This window comes from Musca autumnalis, unplaced genomic scaffold (genome assembly GCF_047663935.1).
Source record: "Musca autumnalis isolate F117 unplaced genomic scaffold, ASM4766393v1 scaffold_92, whole genome shotgun sequence".
NCBI classification, from domain to species: Eukaryota; Metazoa; Arthropoda; class Insecta; order Diptera; family Muscidae; genus Musca; species Musca autumnalis.
Window position 1 is genome coordinate 315,115 of NW_027412453.1, and position 20,291 is coordinate 335,405.

General features: G+C 31.9%; 17 non-coding genes and 1 pseudogene across 17 annotated transcripts; all 18 read right to left on the minus strand.

Moving 5' to 3' along the window:
• Window positions 1–72: 72 nt before the first annotated feature.
• On the minus strand, window positions 73–191 carry LOC141388303 (5S ribosomal RNA). The gene has a single exon (XR_012408806.1). It is a non-coding gene; the product is annotated as a 5S ribosomal RNA (ribosomal RNA).
• Window positions 192–876: 685 nt separating this feature from the next.
• Window positions 877–995, minus strand: LOC141388304 (5S ribosomal RNA). The gene has a single exon (XR_012408808.1). It is a non-coding gene; the product is annotated as a 5S ribosomal RNA (ribosomal RNA).
• A 685-nt stretch (window positions 996–1,680) lies between these two features.
• Window positions 1,681–1,799, minus strand: LOC141388305 (5S ribosomal RNA). Its single transcript, XR_012408809.1, has one exon. It is a non-coding gene; the product is annotated as a 5S ribosomal RNA (ribosomal RNA).
• Window positions 1,800–2,484: 685 nt separating this feature from the next.
• On the minus strand, window positions 2,485–2,603 carry LOC141388306 (5S ribosomal RNA). Its single transcript, XR_012408810.1, has one exon. It is a non-coding gene; the product is annotated as a 5S ribosomal RNA (ribosomal RNA).
• Window positions 2,604–3,288: 685 nt separating this feature from the next.
• LOC141388307 (5S ribosomal RNA) lies at window positions 3,289–3,407 on the minus strand. The gene has a single exon (XR_012408811.1). It is a non-coding gene; the product is annotated as a 5S ribosomal RNA (ribosomal RNA).
• Window positions 3,408–4,092: 685 nt separating this feature from the next.
• LOC141388308 (5S ribosomal RNA) lies at window positions 4,093–4,211 on the minus strand. The gene has a single exon (XR_012408812.1). It is a non-coding gene; the product is annotated as a 5S ribosomal RNA (ribosomal RNA).
• A 6,357-nt stretch (window positions 4,212–10,568) lies between these two features.
• On the minus strand, window positions 10,569–10,687 carry LOC141388359 (5S ribosomal RNA; annotated as a pseudogene).
• Window positions 10,688–11,372: 685 nt separating this feature from the next.
• Window positions 11,373–11,491, minus strand: LOC141388309 (5S ribosomal RNA). Its single transcript, XR_012408813.1, has one exon. It is a non-coding gene; the product is annotated as a 5S ribosomal RNA (ribosomal RNA).
• A 685-nt stretch (window positions 11,492–12,176) lies between these two features.
• On the minus strand, window positions 12,177–12,295 carry LOC141388311 (5S ribosomal RNA). Its single transcript, XR_012408814.1, has one exon. It is a non-coding gene; the product is annotated as a 5S ribosomal RNA (ribosomal RNA).
• Window positions 12,296–12,980: 685 nt separating this feature from the next.
• On the minus strand, window positions 12,981–13,099 carry LOC141388312 (5S ribosomal RNA). The gene has a single exon (XR_012408815.1). It is a non-coding gene; the product is annotated as a 5S ribosomal RNA (ribosomal RNA).
• Window positions 13,100–13,784: 685 nt separating this feature from the next.
• LOC141388313 (5S ribosomal RNA) lies at window positions 13,785–13,903 on the minus strand. The gene has a single exon (XR_012408816.1). It is a non-coding gene; the product is annotated as a 5S ribosomal RNA (ribosomal RNA).
• A 685-nt stretch (window positions 13,904–14,588) lies between these two features.
• LOC141388315 (5S ribosomal RNA) lies at window positions 14,589–14,707 on the minus strand. The gene has a single exon (XR_012408818.1). It is a non-coding gene; the product is annotated as a 5S ribosomal RNA (ribosomal RNA).
• A 685-nt stretch (window positions 14,708–15,392) lies between these two features.
• LOC141388316 (5S ribosomal RNA) lies at window positions 15,393–15,511 on the minus strand. The gene has a single exon (XR_012408819.1). It is a non-coding gene; the product is annotated as a 5S ribosomal RNA (ribosomal RNA).
• Window positions 15,512–16,196: 685 nt separating this feature from the next.
• LOC141388317 (5S ribosomal RNA) lies at window positions 16,197–16,315 on the minus strand. Its single transcript, XR_012408820.1, has one exon. It is a non-coding gene; the product is annotated as a 5S ribosomal RNA (ribosomal RNA).
• A 685-nt stretch (window positions 16,316–17,000) lies between these two features.
• On the minus strand, window positions 17,001–17,119 carry LOC141388318 (5S ribosomal RNA). The gene has a single exon (XR_012408821.1). It is a non-coding gene; the product is annotated as a 5S ribosomal RNA (ribosomal RNA).
• A 685-nt stretch (window positions 17,120–17,804) lies between these two features.
• Window positions 17,805–17,923, minus strand: LOC141388319 (5S ribosomal RNA). The gene has a single exon (XR_012408822.1). It is a non-coding gene; the product is annotated as a 5S ribosomal RNA (ribosomal RNA).
• Window positions 17,924–18,603: 680 nt separating this feature from the next.
• On the minus strand, window positions 18,604–18,722 carry LOC141388320 (5S ribosomal RNA). The gene has a single exon (XR_012408823.1). It is a non-coding gene; the product is annotated as a 5S ribosomal RNA (ribosomal RNA).
• Window positions 18,723–19,407: 685 nt separating this feature from the next.
• Window positions 19,408–19,526, minus strand: LOC141388321 (5S ribosomal RNA). The gene has a single exon (XR_012408824.1). It is a non-coding gene; the product is annotated as a 5S ribosomal RNA (ribosomal RNA).
• Window positions 19,527–20,291: the final 765 nt, after the last annotated feature.

Consider the following 20,291-nt stretch of genomic DNA (forward strand, 5'->3'; position numbering starts at 1 on the left):
ACTTCATTCTTTTTTTATTTAATAGAGAAAAATAAAAAAGAAAATAAAATAAAATAAAAAAATTTTGGACAATGCCAACAACACGCGGTGTTCCCAAGCGGTCCCCCATCTAAGTACTAACCGCGCCCGACGCTGCTTAATTTCGGTGATCGGACGAGAACCGATGTACTCAGCGTGGTATGGTCGTTGGCGAAGAAACATAGTTTATTTTGCTTCATATGGCCATTGATTTCATTGCTTGTGTGTTTAAAACAATTTCGTTTACTTATTGCACACAAACACACAAACGAACAAGAAGTTTTATTTTCGTTTTATAAAGGAAAATGTTGACTGTTTCCTTTAGTTATTAGTGAACATAACCAGTATGTATTAATTTGGCATCAAAAAATCTAACAAAAATTGTAGTTTTTTTAATAAATGTTAAAATTTATTAAATATTGCTAAAAATAAATGTATTTTGGGAAAATTTGGCTCCTTAAATTACCTTTTTTTGGAAATATAGACAATTTTTTTAAAGAATTTTACAATAAAAATTCTTGTTTTTTAATAAATGTTAAAATTTCTTAAATATTGTTAAAAATAAATGCATTTTGCGAAAATTTGCCTCCTTAAATTACGTTTTTTGAGAAACGAAACAAATTTATAAAGAATTTTACTTTTGTTTTACAAAGGAAATCATAGACTATTGTATCTAGTTACGTACAACTGAGCATAATCAATAGCGAATGTTTTACATTTACCTTAAAATAATAGGCAGTTGAGTTTTTTAATTTGGCTCTATTTCGGTTAAAAATGAAGATATCGACTTCATTCTTTTTTTATTTAATAGAGAAAAATAAAAAAGAAAATAAAATAAAATAAAAAAATTTTGGACAATGCCAACAACACGCGGTGTTCCCAAGCGGTCCCCCATCTAAGTACTAACCGCGCCCGACGCTGCTTAATTTCGGTGATCGGACGAGAACCGATGTACTCAGCGTGGTATGGTCGTTGGCGAAGAAACATAGTTTATTTTGCTTCATATGGCCATTGATTTCATTGCTTGTGTGTTTAAAACAATTTCGTTTACTTATTGCACACAAACACACAAACGAACAAGAAGTTTTATTTTCGTTTTATAAAGGAAAATGTTGACTGTTTCCTTTAGTTATTAGTGAACATAACCAGTATGTATTAATTTGGCATCAAAAAATCTAACAAAAATTGTAGTTTTTTTAATAAATGTTAAAATTTATTAAATATTGCTAAAAATAAATGTATTTTGGGAAAATTTGGCTCCTTAAATTACCTTTTTTTGGAAATATAGACAATTTTTTTAAAGAATTTTACAATAAAAATTCTTGTTTTTTAATAAATGTTAAAATTTCTTAAATATTGTTAAAAATAAATGCATTTTGCGAAAATTTGCCTCCTTAAATTACGTTTTTTGAGAAACGAAACAAATTTATAAAGAATTTTACTTTTGTTTTACAAAGGAAATCATAGACTATTGTATCTAGTTACGTACAACTGAGCATAATCAATAGCGAATGTTTTACATTTACCTTAAAATAATAGGCAGTTGAGTTTTTTATTTTGGCTCTATTTCGGTTAAAAATGAAGATATCGACTTCATTCTTTTTTTATTTAATAGAGAAAAATAAAAAAGAAAATAAAATAAAATAAAAAAATTTTGGACAATGCCAACAACACGCGGTGTTCCCAAGCGGTCCCCCATCTAAGTACTAACCGCGCCCGACGCTGCTTAATTTCGGTGATCGGACGAGAACCGATGTACTCAGCGTGGTATGGTCGTTGGCGAAGAAACATAGTTTATTTTGCTTCATATGGCCATTGATTTCATTGCTTGTGTGTTTAAAACAATTTCGTTTACTTATTGCACACAAACACACAAACGAACAAGAAGTTTTATTTTCGTTTTATAAAGGAAAATGTTGACTGTTTCCTTTAGTTATTAGTGAACATAACCAGTATGTATTAATTTGGCATCAAAAAATCTAACAAAAATTGTAGTTTTTTTAATAAATGTTAAAATTTATTAAATATTGCTAAAAATAAATGTATTTTGGGAAAATTTGGCTCCTTAAATTACCTTTTTTTGGAAATATAGACAATTTTTTTAAAGAATTTTACAATATAAATTCTTGTTTTTTAATAAATGTTAAAATTTCTTAAATATTGTTAAAAATAAATGCATTTTGCGAAAATTTGCCTCCTTAAATTACGTTTTTTGAGAAACGAAACAAATTTATAAAGAATTTTACTTTTGTTTTACAAAGGAAATCATAGACTATTGTATCTAGTTACGTACAACTGAGCATAATCAATAGCGAATGTTTTACATTTACCTTAAAATAATAGGCAGTTGAGTTTTTTATTTTGGCTCTATTTCGGTTAAAAATGAAGATATCGACTTCATTCTTTTTTTATTTAATAGAGAAAAATAAAAAAGAAAATAAAATAAAATAAAAAAATTTTGGACAATGCCAACAACACGCGGTGTTCCCAAGCGGTCCCCCATCTAAGTACTAACCGCGCCCGACGCTGCTTAATTTCGGTGATCGGACGAGAACCGATGTACTCAGCGTGGTATGGTCGTTGGCGAAGAAACATAGTTTATTTTGCTTCATATGGCCATTGATTTCATTGCTTGTGTGTTTAAAACAATTTCGTTTACTTATTGCACACAAACACACAAACGAACAAGAAGTTTTATTTTCGTTTTATAAAGGAAAATGTTGACTGTTTCCTTTAGTTATTAGTGAACATAACCAGTATGTATTAATTTGGCATCAAAAAATCTAACAAAAATTGTAGTTTTTTTAATAAATGTTAAAATTTATTAAATATTGCTAAAAATAAATGTATTTTGGGAAAATTTGGCTCCTTAAATTACCTTTTTTTGGAAATATAGACAATTTTTTTAAAGAATTTTACAATAAAAATTCTTGTTTTTTAATAAATGTTAAAATTTCTTAAATATTGTTAAAAATAAATGCATTTTGCGAAAATTTGCCTCCTTAAATTACGTTTTTTGAGAAACGAAACAAATTTATAAAGAATTTTACTTTTGTTTTACAAAGGAAATCATAGACTATTGTATCTAGTTACGTACAACTGAGCATAATCAATAGCGAATGTTTTACATTTACCTTAAAATAATAGGCAGTTGAGTTTTTTATTTTGGCTCTATTTCGGTTAAAAATGTAGATATCGACTTCATTCTTTTTTTATTTAATAGAGAAAAATAAAAAAGAAAATAAAATAAAATAAAAAAATTTTGGACAATGCCAACAACACGCGGTGTTCCCAAGCGGTCCCCCATCTAAGTACTAACCGCGCCCGACGCTGCTTAATTTCGGTGATCGGACGAGAACCGATGTACTCAGCGTGGTATGGTCGTTGGCGAAGAAACATAGTTTATTTTGCTTCATATGGCCATTGATTTCATTGCTTGTGTGTTTAAAACAATTTCGTTTACTTATTGCACACAAACACACAAACGAACAAGAAGTTTTATTTTCGTTTTATAAAGGAAAATGTTGACTGTTTCCTTTAGTTATTAGTGAACATAACCAGTATGTATTAATTTGGCATCAAAAAATCTAACAAAAATTGTAGTTTTTTTAATAAATGTTAAAATTTATTAAATATTGCTAAAAATAAATGTATTTTGGGAAAATTTGGCTCCTTAAATTACCTTTTTTTGGAAATATAGACAATTTTTTTAAAGAATTTTACAATAAAAATTCTTGTTTTTTAATAAATGTTAAAATTTCTTAAATATTGTTAAAAATAAATGCATTTTGCGAAAATTTGCCTCCTTAAATTACGTTTTTTGAGAAACGAAACAAATTTATAAAGAATTTTACTTTTGTTTTACAAAGGAAATCATAGACTATTGTATCTAGTTACGTACAACTGAGCATAATCAATAGCGAATGTTTTACATTTACCTTAAAATAATAGGCAGTTGAGTTTTTTATTTTGGCTCTATTTCGGTTAAAAATGAAGATATCGACTTCATTCTTTTTTTATTTAATAGAGAAAAATAAAAAAGAAAATAAAATAAAATAAAAAAATTTTGGACAATGCCAACAACACGCGGTGTTCCCAAGCGGTCCCCCATCTAAGTACTAACCGCGCCCGACGCTGCTTAATTTCGGTGATCGGACGAGAACCGATGTACTCAGCGTGGTATGGTCGTTGGCGAAGAAACATAGTTTATTTTGCTTCATATGGCCATTGATTTCATTGCTTGTGTGTTTAAAACAATTTCGTTTACTTATTGCACACAAACACACAAACGAACAAGAAGTTTTATTTTCGTTTTATAAAGGAAAATGTTGACTGTTTCCTTTAGTTATTAGTGAACATAACCAGTATGTATTAATTTGGCATCAAAAAATCTAACAAAAATTGTAGTTTTTTTAATAAATGTTAAAATTTATTAAATATTGCTAAAAATAAATGTATTTTGGGAAAATTTGGCTCCTTAAATTACCTTTTTTTGGAAATATAGACAATTTTTTTAAAGAATTTTACAATAAAAATTCTTGTTTTTTAATAAATGTTAAAATTTCTTAAATATTGTTAAAAATAAATGCATTTTGCGAAAATTTGCCTCCTTAAATTACGTTTTTTGAGAAACGAAACAAATTTATAAAGAATTTTACTTTTGTTTTACAAAGGAAATCATAGACTATTGTATCTAGTTACGTACAACTGAGCATAATCAATAGCGAATGTTTTACATTTACCTTAAAATAATAGGCAGTTGAGTTTTTTATTTTGGCTCTATTTCGGTTAAAAATGAAGATATCGACTTCATTCTTTTTTTATTTAATAGAGAAAAATAAAAAAGAAAATAAAATAAAATAAAAAAATTTTGGACAATGCCAACAACACGCGGTGTTCCCATTTTACCATTTTTGGCTAGAGCCATTATTTATTGAGAAAATCTTAAACCTATACAAAATGACTTATTGCTAGTCTTATCTTATATAAATAAACATGTGGCTTTGCGCTACCTTCTGATATCATATAAATTTATGCTGTGGATTGGCCACTAGCAAAATATCGAACAAAATTTATTATATAATATTTAAATAGTTTAACCCAAAAAATTCAATTTAAAAAAGGGCAATATTCTATATTTTATGCAAGAGTTAAAATTAAATTAAGTACTAAAAATAATAATGATGAGAAAGGAAATTAAAATTAAAAAGGAGAACTTAGACTACTATTTACAGATATTTACAGATTTATAAGCAATCACTGTGTTGTGATGTACACAGTGTTGCTGGTGTTCATTGTATTGTACCTTCTATGGTAAAATACTAGTTTATCTTCGTTATCATACAAAAAACCCTCATTGAGAAGCAATGGAAGGGCAGCAGGTGGTAAGTGTTTTTTAGTGCTTAAGGCACTTACGTCATAAGAACATTGCAGGGTATCCTCAATCAGCTCATTTTGCACGTTCTGAGCCGCCTCAATGTAGTTCAGGGCCAATCTCATGAGAAACCTGTCAATTCTTTCAATGTTGGCAGTGTCATACGTTACCCTACATGATGGTCTCTTAAATGAACCATCGCTCCTAATTGTTGGTCTTAAACCCAGACAGTAAGTCAAAATAGATCTTTCCCATCTCCTCAGTCTATCCATCTGGCTCGAGGATATCTGGAACCAGACTGGGAAAGCATATGCAACAACAGGTCTTATGACTTGTTTATATATCAAAAGTTTGATATGATTGGATAGTCCACCACTATGGCGCAAAACACCGTGGTAGCCGAAATATATCTTCTTAGCCCTGTTCAAAATGAAGTCCACGTGTCGGATAAATTCGAACTTTTCGTCGAATATTACGCCAAGATATCGGATTTTGTCGGCAATTGTTATGGCTTCGCCCCCAACCTCCAAGATCGGGCTGAAAGACCTAAAGTTAGGGTATACAACTTTAGATTTTCCCTTAAAAACAACCGCCGTACATTTCCCCACATTCAGCTTGAGGCCCCACATAGAGAAATATCTATGTAGAACCTCAAGATGTTCGTTAAGGCGAGAAGTCAGAGAGCTAGCTTTAGGTCCAGCCATAGCCAAAATTACATCGTCAGCATAGAGGAGTTGAAGACCACCTGGAGGAGGTTCAGGTATATCAGAGACAAAAATATTGTATAGCATAGGGCCCAAGATTGACCCTTGGGGCACCCCTGCTAAAATTGGTCTTTCGCTAGACAGACTATCACCTACCTTGGCTCTAAAGCCCCTTTCCTTGAGGTAGCTGGCTACTAGTCGGCAAGTTTGGAAGTCAAATCCCAATTGTTTCATTTTGTATAGGATACCATTGTGCCAGACTGAATCGAACGCTCTTGCGAAATCCAGCCCTACAGCAATGGTTCCGTATCTCCGGTCAAATCCTCTCACAACAAAGGTAGAGAACGCTGTGAGAGCATGAGACGTTGAGTGGCCAGTTCGAAAACCGAATTGGCAATTCTTCAGTATTCTTTTGTCTTCGACTATAGTTTTAATTCGCCTTAGAATAAAGGATTCGAAGAGTTTACCGAATGCAGACAACATGGAAATTGGTCTGTAGCTTTCGCATTTGTCAGGAGGGGAACCCTTTTTTAAAATGGGAACCACTAAGGCTTGCTTCCACGCTTTTGGGAAGTAGCCGATATTCAAGCAGTGGTTAAAAAGAATGGACAGAAAGGCAAAAATGACATTGCCCGCTTTTTTTAAGGCGATGTCAGGAATTTTGTCCAAACCACTGGATTTCTTGTTAGGTCTACAAGCGAGTGCATTGCCTACGCAGCTCGGATATATAAATCCTGCTTCCTCCCATCTCTCAGTGTTGTCGATTGAGGCGCCATCCGCAGTGAACGTGACGCTAAAGTTTTCCATGGGCGACCGATCGTCCATCTCCTCCGCAGTCCCATTAACTGAACTGCGGAACGAATGGTCGACCGGCCCCTCCACATGACCCAGCACACCCTGCAAATGATCAGCGAGAGCTTCAGCTTTCAAAGGATCGCTGAAGATTTGACCACCATTTTCGACGTTTAGGTTCCGAATTGGTTCCCTGGATACAAGTCCAGCAGCCACTTTAACTTGCCCGAATGTCCTATTATCTATCTGAATTCCCTCCAAGAAGCCCTGGAAACGCTCTTGCTCAAAAATTCGTATAGAATCGTCTATGATGTGGTCCAGATTCCGTATGTCTGCTCTCAGGGCAGGGAATCTGGACGGATCATTTGACCTCCGAAGAATCCTGCGAATTCTCCTGCGCTCACGGATGAAACTAAGAATCCTAGGGGGAAGATTCCCTAGTGCCATGTTTCTGCACTTTTGTTTAGGAACCGAGGCGCCTATAGCATTGCTGAAGACGGTTTCTAAATTATTGACCGTTGCATCAATCTCGTCCATAGAGACATTTCTGTCTACCGGCAAAGAGATTTCTTCAAGGCCTTGTGAGATCCCTCCCCTAAAGCGGTTGAGGTTGATTTTGTCAAAGTTTAGAAACGTTTTAGCTTCTGTTATGGAAAATCCACCTAAACAAAGGACCACCTCGATCGCTCTATGGTCCGATTCGAAGTCGTAGCTCGACACAGCACTACCACCACCATTCAAAGGGAGACCTGGGGTACGAAGAAATATATCAATAAAGGAACCTCCAGAGTCGTGGGGTCTAGTAGGACGATCTGAAGTGAAAACTTCGATGTTAGGTAGATCTGCCAAGAAAAGTGCAAGGGTTCTGCCATTGCTATTGGTTTCCGTCCCTCCCCAGGACGGATGTTTGGCATTGAGATCTCCCCCTATAAGAACTTCTCCAGTCATATACAAATCCAACAGTGGTTGGAGATCAGCTGCAGAGAAACTGGTTGAAGGTCGGCAGTAGGATGATGCAAAGTACACGAATGAGCCGTCGTCTCTCGACACCTTAACGACGCATGACTCAATTATTCCGGTGGAAATGGAGATGCGATCACAGTGATATTTATCTCTAACTAACACTGCAGTCCCACCCCCATTTCCACCCTCTCTGTATTGTAGAAAACATCTAAAGCCGTCTAGGCTAAATTTGTGTGAAGATCTGAGTTTGTGTTCAGCGATTAGTATAATATCGGGCTTATGTTCTTTTACAAAGTTATTTAGATAATGTCTCTTGGTTAGAGAGATCAGAGAATTCACGTTTAAAAATGTCACTTTAAAAGTCAACATCTCCACCAATAAATAGAAGCCATGCAGACATGGCAGCTTCCAGACCAGCTTTAGCCTGTATTTCTTTGAATACAGGTCCAAATGTTTTAGCTCTTTCGCATTTTTGGTTAAAGTTCGAACCAAAGAATTGAACTATGTTATCCATACTCGACCCATTACTATATTTTGAAGGAGCTGGACGAGGAGGAGGACCAGGACTTTTAGTGGCAGTATTACTGCGCGAAGTTGTCAACCTTTTATTGGCAGATTTGCCTTCAGAAGCTGCTGCAAAGGAATAATCATTGCGAACAGCCGACAAACGGAGTGATCGAGCCTCAGTTCTAGCTTCTGTTGCCGCCTTGGTATTGGCTTTTCTAGCCAAAATCGCAAGACGGCGAGGACAGTCACGTGCACAAGCAGCATGACCCAAGCCGCAGTTTGCGCAAGTGCAAGGTGGTGCAGGGTGAGTAACAGTCTCACCAGAAATAGGGTCTGGGGCTACCACCACCTGCTCTTTGTCCTTTGGGGGAATAGGACAATTCTTGGGTTCGTGATTCCCGCTACATTTGACGCAACGAGTAGGCATCGTACAGTTGGACAAGACGTGGCCAAAACGTTGGCAATTAAAACATTGTACTATGTCACGCCCCTTGTCTTTTGATATTGTAATATTACAGTCATAAATTAGTTTTAGCTTATAAAGGCTAAGAATATCAGACTGTTTGGATACACGAAGTATCCATTTATTATGTGAGACATTAGCCAAACCCACTACCTCAACTGGGTATGGCAATTTTGTTTCGAGAAAGACCTTAACAGATTCCCTGGGGAACTCTTGAGGAAGGTTATTGATGACCAACATGTAAGGTAACATCGATCTGGGGGTGTGTGTATGAAATTTATACCCCCGCTCAGATAACAAATTTCTAACTTCATTATAAATGTTAAGGCCCTTAACATTTAGAGACAACACAGACGGACGTAAATATGTTATTGAGAACTCACCTGTTTGATAACGCTGGTTGAGGATCCCTGAAATTTCTTGGACGCTTACATCATATATAGTGAAAGCCGGCATAGATTTGCCGGTAGTCGATTTGTTAGAAACAGTTGTCTTATGAGTAGGAGCAGCTACAGGGACAGCTTTCTTCGTCTTTGGAGTTTCCTTATTCATCATGTTGGATAAATTAGGCTTAGCAGGAACAAGTTTCGTTTTTGATATCGCACCTTTAGAAACATCAGTCTCCACACTAGTCGACGGCTGTTCGACGTCTATCGCCATACCAAGGTTTTCGGCTACCTCGGCAGCCCGGTTAGTTTCATGTGTTGTAACCGGCACATTAACAACTGACACAATTTTAGGGTTGTCAGCTGAAGTATCCTCCAAAAGCACCTCCAGTGACTCTTGAGGTTTGTCACGGTATGAAGCAATTTCATTCTGTAATTTGGCAATGACACGATAAAAAGCATTTTCGCGACCAATTGCTTGTGTCAACTTTTGAGCTGTTTCTTCAAGAGTTTTCTTCAAGTTGCTTACGTCTTCTTTCAAGCTCTTGATATTCTTCTTTGACATCACTTCCATCCATTCGGAAGAGGGGTCGTTGTTGTTGTTTGGGATCAAATCTTTATTTGTTCCATGATTGGGTGTTGTCGGCATTGAAGAACCGTCTTCAATGTTACTGCAATCTTTGTTGAATGAGACATTAGCGCCACCCGCACTAATGCATTGTTTAATGGCAGATAGCTCTGCTGCCATTTGTATTTTCTCTTGTTCGAGACGGTCAATTGTAGCCTGTTGTTGATGTATTAAGGCTTCCAATTTTAAAAAATTATACGTTGACTCCCCATCGTTAACATGGCCGCGCTTTTTGCCAGATTTGCGCTTCCCAACAGACGAGGTTGACATACCACCATCACTATTTACATCTTCGGATGCAAACTTATCATCAGGATTGGACGTTTTCTCCGCCATTTTCGATTTGGCCGATAAAATGCGTCGATTTTCAACATTCAGTGTGGTATTTATATCAATACCATAATCTCCATCATTTTTGCCGCCGTCAGAATGGGATGACATCGGCTTCGGACTGTCGAAGAGTCCAGCCAGTGGCGACTATTGGTGGTTTGTAACAACCACCACTCGTCACAGGGAGTTTTGCACAGCCAGCCAAAAATAATATATATGCTGACTACTATGCGCTTCTCACACTTTACACGTAAGCGCATACAAATTGTCACTATTTACGCTTTGCGTCAGAGATAAAATTTTGTTTCCTACTCTAGGCACTTGGAATTGTTTGGTAGTTTTCACCAGTTAAACACTTTTCACTAGACACTAGAAAGGTCTTCACACTTCAGTAGCACAACACAGAATGAACTACGCGGTGTTCCCAAGCGGTCCCCCATCTAAGTACTAACCGCGCCCGACGCTGCTTAATTTCGGTGATCGGACGAGAACCGATGTACTCAGCGTGGTATGGTCGTTGGCGAAGAAACATAGTTTATTTTGCTTCATATGGCCATTGATTTCATTGCTTGTGTGTTTAAAACAATTTCGTTTACTTATTGCACACAAACACACAAACGAACAAGAAGTTTTATTTTCGTTTTATAAAGGAAAATGTTGACTGTTTCCTTTAGTTATTAGTGAACATAACCAGTATGTATTAATTTGGCATCAAAAAATCTAACAAAAATTGTAGTTTTTTTAATAAATGTTAAAATTTATTAAATATTGCTAAAAATAAATGTATTTTGGGAAAATTTGGCTCCTTAAATTACCTTTTTTTGGAAATATAGACAATTTTTTTAAAGAATTTTACAATAAAAATTCTTGTTTTTTAATAAATGTTAAAATTTCTTAAATATTGTTAAAAATAAATGCATTTTGCGAAAATTTGCCTCCTTAAATTACGTTTTTTGAGAAACGAAACAAATTTATAAAGAATTTTACTTTTGTTTTACAAAGGAAATCATAGACTATTGTATCTAGTTACGTACAACTGAGCATAATCAATAGCGAATGTTTTACATTTACCTTAAAATAATAGGCAGTTGAGTTTTTTATTTTGGCTCTATTTCGGTTAAAAATGAAGATATCGACTTCATTCTTTTTTTATTTAATAGAGAAAAATAAAAAAGAAAATAAAATAAAATAAAAAAATTTTGGACAATGCCAACAACACGCGGTGTTCCCAAGCGGTCCCCCATCTAAGTACTAACCGCGCCCGACGCTGCTTAATTTCGGTGATCGGACGAGAACCGATGTACTCAGCGTGGTATGGTCGTTGGCGAAGAAACATAGTTTATTTTGCTTCATATGGCCATTGATTTCATTGCTTGTGTGTTTAAAACAATTTCGTTTACTTATTGCACACAAACACACAAACGAACAAGAAGTTTTATTTTCGTTTTATAAAGGAAAATGTTGACTGTTTCCTTTAGTTATTAGTGAACATAACCAGTATGTATTAATTTGGCATCAAAAAATCTAACAAAAATTTTAGTTTTTTTAATAAATGTTAAAATTTATTAAATATTGCTAAAAATAAATGTATTTTGGGAAAATTTGGCTCCTTAAATTACCTTTTTTTGGAAATATAGACAATTTTTTTAAAGAATTTTACAATAAAAATTCTTGTTTTTTAATAAATGTTAAAATTTCTTAAATATTGTTAAAAATAAATGCATTTTGCGAAAATTTGCCTCCTTAAATTACGGTTTTTGAGAAACGAAACAAATTTATAAAGAATTTTACTTTTGTTTTACAAAGGAAATCATAGACTATTGTATCTAGTTACGTACAACTGAGCATAATCAATAGCGAATGTTTTACATTTACCTTAAAATAATAGGCAGTTGAGTTTTTTATTTTGGCTCTATTTCGGTTAAAAATGAAGATATCGACTTCATTCTTTTTTTATTTAATAGAGAAAAATAAAAAAGATAATAAAATAAAATAAAAAAATTTTGGACAATGCCAACAACACGCGGTGTTCCCAAGCGGTCCCCCATCTAAGTACTAACCGCGCCCGACGCTGCTTAATTTCGGTGATCGGACGAGAACCGATGTACTCAGCGTGGTATGGTCGTTGGCGAAGAAACATAGTTTATTTTGCTTCATATGGCCATTGATTTCATTGCTTGTGTGTTTAAAACAATTTCGTTTACTTATTGCACACAAACACACAAACGAACAAGAAGTTTTATTTTCGTTTTATAAAGGAAAATGTTGACTGTTTCCTTTAGTTATTAGTGAACATAACCAGTATGTATTAATTTGGCATCAAAAAATCTAACAAAAATTGTAGTTTTTTTAATAAATGTTAAAATTTATTAAATATTGCTAAAAATAAATGTATTTTGGGAAAATTTGGCTCCTTAAATTACCTTTTTTTGGAAATATAGACAATTTTTTTAAAGAATTTTACAATAAAAATTCTTGTTTTTTAATAAATGTTAAAATTTCTTAAATATTGTTAAAAATAAATGCATTTTGCGAAAATTTGCCTCCTTAAATTACGTTTTTTGAGAAACGAAACAAATTTATAAAGAATTTTACTTTTGTTTTACAAAGGAAATCATAGACTATTGTATCTAGTTACGTACAACTGAGCATAATCAATAGCGAATGTTTTACATTTACCTTAAAATAATAGGCAGTTGAGTTTTTTATTTTGGCTCTATTTCGGTTAAAAATGAAGATATCGACTTCATTCTTTTTTTATTTAATAGAGAAAAATAAAAAAGAAAATAAAATAAAATAAAAAAATTTTGGACAATGCCAACAACACGCGGTGTTCCCAAGCGGTCCCCCATCTAAGTACTAACCGCGCCCGACGCTGCTTAATTTCGGTGATCGGACGAGAACCGATGTACTCAGCGTGGTATGGTCGTTGGCGAAGAAACATAGTTTATTTTGCTTCATATGGCCATTGATTTCATTGCTTGTGTGTTTAAAACAATTTCGTTTACTTATTGCACACAAACACACAAACGAACAAGAAGTTTTATTTTCGTTTTATAAAGGAAAATGTTGACTGTTTCCTTTAGTTATTAGTGAACATAACCAGTATGTATTAATTTGGCATCAAAAAATCTAACAAAAATTGTAGTTTTTTTAATAAATGTTAAAATTTATTAAATATTGCTAAAAATAAATGTATTTTGGGAAAATTTGGCTCCTTAAATTACCTTTTTTTGGAAATATAGACAATTTTTTTAAAGAATTTTACAATAAAAATTCTTGTTTTTTAATAAATGTTAAAATTTCTTAAATATTGTTAAAAATAAATGCATTTTGCGAAAATTTGCCTCCTTAAATTACGTTTTTTGAGAAACGAAACAAATTTATAAAGAATTTTACTTTTGTTTTACAAAGGAAATCATAGACTATTGTATCTAGTTACGTACAACTGAGCATAATCAATAGCGAATGTTTTACATTTACCTTAAAATAATAGGCAGTTGAGTTTTTTAATTTGGCTCTATTTCGGTTAAAAATGAAGATATCGACTTCATTCTTTTTTTATTTAATAGAGAAAAATAAAAAAGAAAATAAAATAAAATAAAAAAATTTTGGACAATGCCAACAACACGCGGTGTTCCCAAGCGGTCCCCCATCTAAGTACTAACCGCGCCCGACGCTGCTTAATTTCGGTGATCGGACGAGAACCGATGTACTCAGCGTGGTATGGTCGTTGGCGAAGAAACATAGTTTATTTTGCTTCATATGGCCATTGATTTCATTGCTTGTGTGTTTAAAACAATTTCGTTTACTTATTGCACACAAACACACAAACGAACAAGAAGTTTTATTTTCGTTTTATAAAGGAAAATGTTGACTGTTTCCTTTAGTTATTAGTGAACATAACCAGTATGTATTAATTTGGCATCAAAAAATCTAACAAAAATTGTAGTTTTTTTAATAAATGTTAAAATTTATTAAATATTGCTAAAAATAAATGTATTTTGGGAAAATTTGGCTCCTTAAATTACCTTTTTTTGGAAATATAGACAATTTTTTTAAAGAATTTTACAATAAAAATTCTTGTTTTTTAATAAATGTTAAAATTTCTTAAATATTGTTAAAAATAAATGCATTTTGCGAAAATTTGCCTCCTTAAATTACGTTTTTTGAGAAACGAAACAAATTTATAAAGAATTTTACTTTTGTTTTACAAAGGAAATCATAGACTATTGTATCTAGTTACGTACAACTGAGCATAATCAATAGCGAATGTTTTACATTTACCTTAAAATAATAGGCAGTTGAGTTTTTTATTTTGGCTCTATTTCGGTTAAAAATGAAGATATCGACTTCATTCTTTTTTTATTTAATAGAGAAAAATAAAAAAGAAAATAAAATAAAATAAAAAAATTTTGGACAATGCCAACAACACGCGGTGTTCCCAAGCGGTCCCCCATCTAAGTACTAACCGCGCCCGACGCTGCTTAATTTCGGTGATCGGACGAGAACCGATGTACTCAGCGTGGTATGGTCGTTGGCGAAGAAACATAGTTTATTTTGCTTCATATGGCCATTGATTTCATTGCTTGTGTGTTTAAAACAATTTCGTTTACTTATTGCACACAAACACACAAACGAACAAGAAGTTTTATTTTCGTTTTATAAAGGAAAATGTTGACTGTTTCCTTTAGTTATTAGTGAACATAACCAGTATGTATTAATTTGGCATCAAAAAATCTAACAAAAATTGTAGTTTTTTTAATAAATGTTAAAATTTATTAAATATTGCTAAAAATAAATGTATTTTGGGAAAATTTGGCTCCTTAAATTACCTTTTTTTGGAAATATAGACAATTTTTTTTAAGAATTTTACAATAAAAATTCTTGTTTTTTAATAAATGTTAAAATTTCTTAAATATTGTTAAAAATAAATGCATTTTGCGAAAATTTGCCTCCTTAAATTACGTTTTTTGAGAAACGAAACAAATTTATAAAGAATTTTACTTTTGTTTTACAAAGGAAATCATAGACTATTGTATCTAGTTACGTACAACTGAGCATAATCAATAGCGAATGTTTTACATTTACCTTAAAATAATAGGCAGTTGAGTTTTTTATTTTGGCTCTATTTCGGTTAAAAATGAAGATATCGACTTCATTCTTTTTTTATTTAATAGAGAAAAATAAAAAAGAAAATAAAATAAAATAAAAAAATTTTGGACAATGCCAACAACACGCGGTGTTCCCAAGCGGTCCCCCATCTAAGTACTAACCGCGCCCGACGCTGCTTAATTTCGGTGATCGGACGAGAACCGATGTACTCAGCGTGGTATGGTCGTTGGCGAAGAAACATAGTTTATTTTGCTTCATATGGCCATTGATTTCATTGCTTGTGTGTTTAAAACAATTTCGTTTACTTATTGCACACAAACACACAAACGAACAAGAAGTTTTATTTTCGTTTTATAAAGGAAAATGTTGACTGTTTCCTTTAGTTATTAGTGAACATAACCAGTATGTATTAATTTGGCATCAAAAAATCTAACAAAAATTGTAGTTTTTTTAATAAATGTTAAAATTTATTAAATATTGCTAAAAATAAATGTATTTTGGGAAAATTTGGCTCCTTAAATTACCTTTTTTTGGAAATATAGACAATTTTTTTAAAGAATTTTACAATAAAAATTCTTGTTTTTTAATAAATGTTAAAATTTCTTAAATATTGTTAAAAATAAATGCATTTTGCGAAAATTTGCCTCCTTAAATTACGTTTTTTGAGAAACGAAACAAATTTATAAAGAATTTTACTTTTGTTTTACAAAGGAAATCATAGACTATTGTATCTAGTTACGTACAACTGAGCATAATCAATAGCGAATGTTTTACATTTACCTTAAAATAATAGGCAGTTGAGTTTTTTATTTTGGCTCTATTTCGGTTAAAAATGAAGATATCGACTTCATTCTTTTTTTATTTAATAGAGAAAAATAAAAAAGAAAATAAAATAAAATAAAAAAATTTTGGACAATGCCAACAACACGCGGTGTTCCCAAGCGGTCCCCCATCTAAGTACTAACCGCGCCCGACGCTGCTTAATTTCGGTGATCGGACGAGAACCGATGTACTCAGCGTGGTATGGTCGTTGGCGAAGAAACATAGTTTATTTTGCTTCATATGGCCATTGATTTCATTGCTTGTGTGTTTAAAACAATTTCGTTTACTTATTGCACACAAACACACAAACGAACAAGAAGTTTTATTTTCGTTTTATAAAGGAAAATGTTGACTGTTTCCTTTAGTTATTAGTGAACATAACCAGTATGTATTAATTTGGCATCAAAAAATCTAACAAAAATTGTAGTTTTTTTAATAAATGTTAAAATTTATTAAATATTGCTAAAAATAAATGTATTTTGGGAAAATTTGGCTCCTTAAATTACCTTTTTTTGGAAATATAGACAATTTTTTTAAAGAATTTTACAATAAAAATTCTTGTTTTTTAATAAATGTTAAAATTTCTTAAATATTGTTAAAAATAAATGCATTTTGCGAAAATTTGCCTCCTTAAATTACGTTTTTTGAGAAACGAAACAAATTTATAAAGAATTTTACTTTTGTTTTACAAAGGAAATCATAGACTATTGTATCTAGTTACGTACAACTGAGCATAATCAATAGCGAATGTTTTACATTTACCTTAAAATAATAGGCAGTTGAGTTTTTTATTTTGGCTCTATTTCGGTTAAAAATGAAGATATCGACTTCATTCTTTTTTTATTTAATAGAGAAAAATAAAAAAGAAAATAAAATAAAATAAAAAAATTTTGGACAATGCCAACAACACGCGGTGTTCCCAAGCGGTCCCCCATCTAAGTACTAACCGCGCCCGACGCTGCTTAATTTCGGTGATCGGACGAGAACCGATGTACTCAGCGTGGTATGGTCGTTGGCGAAGAAACATAGTTTATTTTGCTTCATATGGCCATTGATTTCATTGCTTGTGTGTTTAAAACAATTTCGTTTACTTATTGCACACAAACACACAAACGAACAAGAAGTTTTATTTTCGTTTTATAAAGGAAAATGTTGACTGTTTCCTTTAGTTATTAGTGAACATAACCAGTATGTATTAATTTGGCATCAAAAAATCTATCAAAAATTGTAGTTTTTTTAATAAATGTTAAAATTTATTAAATATTGCTAAAAATAAATGTATTTTGGGAAAATTTGGCTCCTTAAATTACCTTTTTTTGGAAATATAGACAATTTTTTTAAAGAATTTTACAATAAAAATTCTTGTTTTTTAATAAATGTTAAAATTTCTTAAATATTGTTAAAAATAAATGCATTTTGCGAAAATTTGCCTCCTTAAATTACGTTTTTTGAGAAACGAAACAAATTTATAAAGAATTTTACTTTTGTTTTACAAAGGAAATCATAGACTATTGTATCTAGTTACGTACAACTGAGCATAATCAATAGCGAATGTTTTACATTTACCTTAAAATAATAGGCAGTTGAGTTTTTTATTTTGGCTCTATTTCGGTTAAAAATGAAGATATCGACTTCATTCTTTTTTTATTTAATAGAGAAAAATAAAAAAGAAAATAAAATAAAATAAAAAAATTTTGGACAATGCCAACAACACGCGGTGTTCCCAAGCGGTCCCCCATCTAAGTACTAACCGCGCCCGACGCTGCTTAATTTCGGTGATCGGACGAGAACCGATGTACTCAGCGTGGTATGGTCGTTGGCGAAGAAACATAGTTTATTTTGCTTCATATGGCCATTGATTTCATTGCTTGTGTGTTTAAAACAATTTCGTTTACTTATTGCACACAAACACACAAACGAACAAGAAGTTTTATTTTCGTTTTATAAAGGAAAATGTTGACTGTTTCCTTTAGTTATTAGTGAACATAACCAGTATGTATTAATTTGGCATCAAAAAATCTAACAAAAATTGTAGTTTTTTTAATAAATGTTAAAATTTATTAAATATTGCTAAAAATAAATGTATTTTGGGAAAATTTGGCTCCTTAAATTACCTTTTTTTGGAAATATAGACAATTTTTTTAAAGAATTTTACAATAAAAATTCTTGTTTTTTAATAAATGTTAAAATTTCTTAAATATTGTTAAAAATAAATGCATTTTGCGAAAATTTGCCTCCTTAAATTACGTTTTTTGAGAAACGAAACAAATTTATAAAGAATTTTACTTTTGTTTTACAAAGGAAATCATAGACTATTGTATCTAGTTACGTACAACTGAGCATAATCAATAGCGAATGTTTTACATTTACCTTAAAATAATAGGCAGTTGAGTTTTTTATTTTGGCTCTATTTCGGTTAAAAATGAAGATATCGACTTCATTCTTTTTTTATTTAATAGAGAAAAATAAAAAAGAAAATAAAATAAAAAAATTTTGGACAATGCCAACAACACGCGGTGTTCCCAAGCGGTCCCCCATCTAAGTACTAACCGCGCCCGACGCTGCTTAATTTCGGTGATCGGACGAGAACCGATGTACTCAGCGTGGTATGGTCGTTGGCGAAGAAACATAGTTTATTTTGCTTCATATGGCCATTGATTTCATTGCTTGTGTGTTTAAAACAATTTCGTTTACTTATTGCACACAAACACACAAACGAACAAGAAGTTTTATTTTCGTTTTATAAAGGAAAATGTTGACTGTTTCCTTTAGTTATTAGTGAACATAACCAGTATGTATTAATTTGGCATCAAAAAATCTAACAAAAATTGTAGTTTTTTTAATAAATGTTAAAATTTATTAAATATTGCTAAAAATAAATGTATTTTGGGAAAATTTGGCTCCTTAAATTACCTTTTTTTGGAAATATAGACAATTTTTTTAAAGAATTTTACAATAAAAATTCTTGTTTTTTAATAAATGTTAAAATTTCTTAAATATTGTTAAAAATAAATGCATTTTGCGAAAATTTGCCTCCTTAAATTACGTTTTTTGAGAAACGAAACAAATTTATAAAGAATTTTACTTTTGTTTTACAAAGGAAATCATAGACTATTGTATCTAGTTACGTACAACTGAGCATAATCAATAGCGAATGTTTTACATTTACCTTAAAATAATAGGCAGTTGAGTTTTTTATTTTGGCTCTATTTCGGTTAAAAATGAAGATATCGACTTCATTCTTTTTTTATTTAATAGAGAAAAATAAAAAAGAAAATAAAATAAAATAAAAAAATTTTGGACAATGCCAACAACACGCGGTGTTCCCAAGCGGTCCCCCATCTAAGTACTAACCGCGCCCGACGCTGCTTAATTTCGGTGATCGGACGAGAACCGATGTACTCAGCGTGGTATGGTCGTTGGCGAAGAAACATAGTTTATTTTGCTTCATATGGCCATTGATTTCATTGCTTGTGTGTTTAAAACAATTTCGTTTACTTATTGCACACAAACACACAAACGAACAAGAAGTTTTATTTTCGTTTTATAAAGGAAAATGTTGACTGTTTCCTTTAGTTATTAGTGAACATAACCAGTATGTATTAATTTGGCATCAAAAAATCTAACAAAAATTGTAGTTTTTTTAATAAATGTTAAAATTTATTAAATATTGCTAAAAATAAATGTATTTTGGGAAAATTTGGCTCCTTAAATTACCTTTTTTTGGAAATATAGACAATTTTTTTAAAGAATTTTACAATAAAAATTCTTGTTTTTTAATAAATGTTAAAATTTCTTAAATATTGTTAAAAATAAATGCATTTTGCGAAAATTTGCCTCCTTAAATTACGTTTTTTGAGAAACGAAACAAATTTATAAAGAATTTTACTTTTGTTTTACAAAGGAAATCATAGACTATTGTATCTAGTTACGTACAACTGAGCATAATCAATAGCGAATGTTTTACATTTACCTTAAAATAATAGGCAGTTGAGTTTTTTATTTTGGCTCTATTTCGGTTAAAAATGAAGATATCGACTTCATTCTTTTTTTATTTAATAGAGAAAAATAAAAAAGAAAATAAAATAAAATAAAAAAATTTTGGACAATGCCAACAACACGCGGTGTTCCCAAGCGGTCCCCCATCTAAGTACTAACCGCGCCCGACGCTGCTTAATTTCGGTGATCG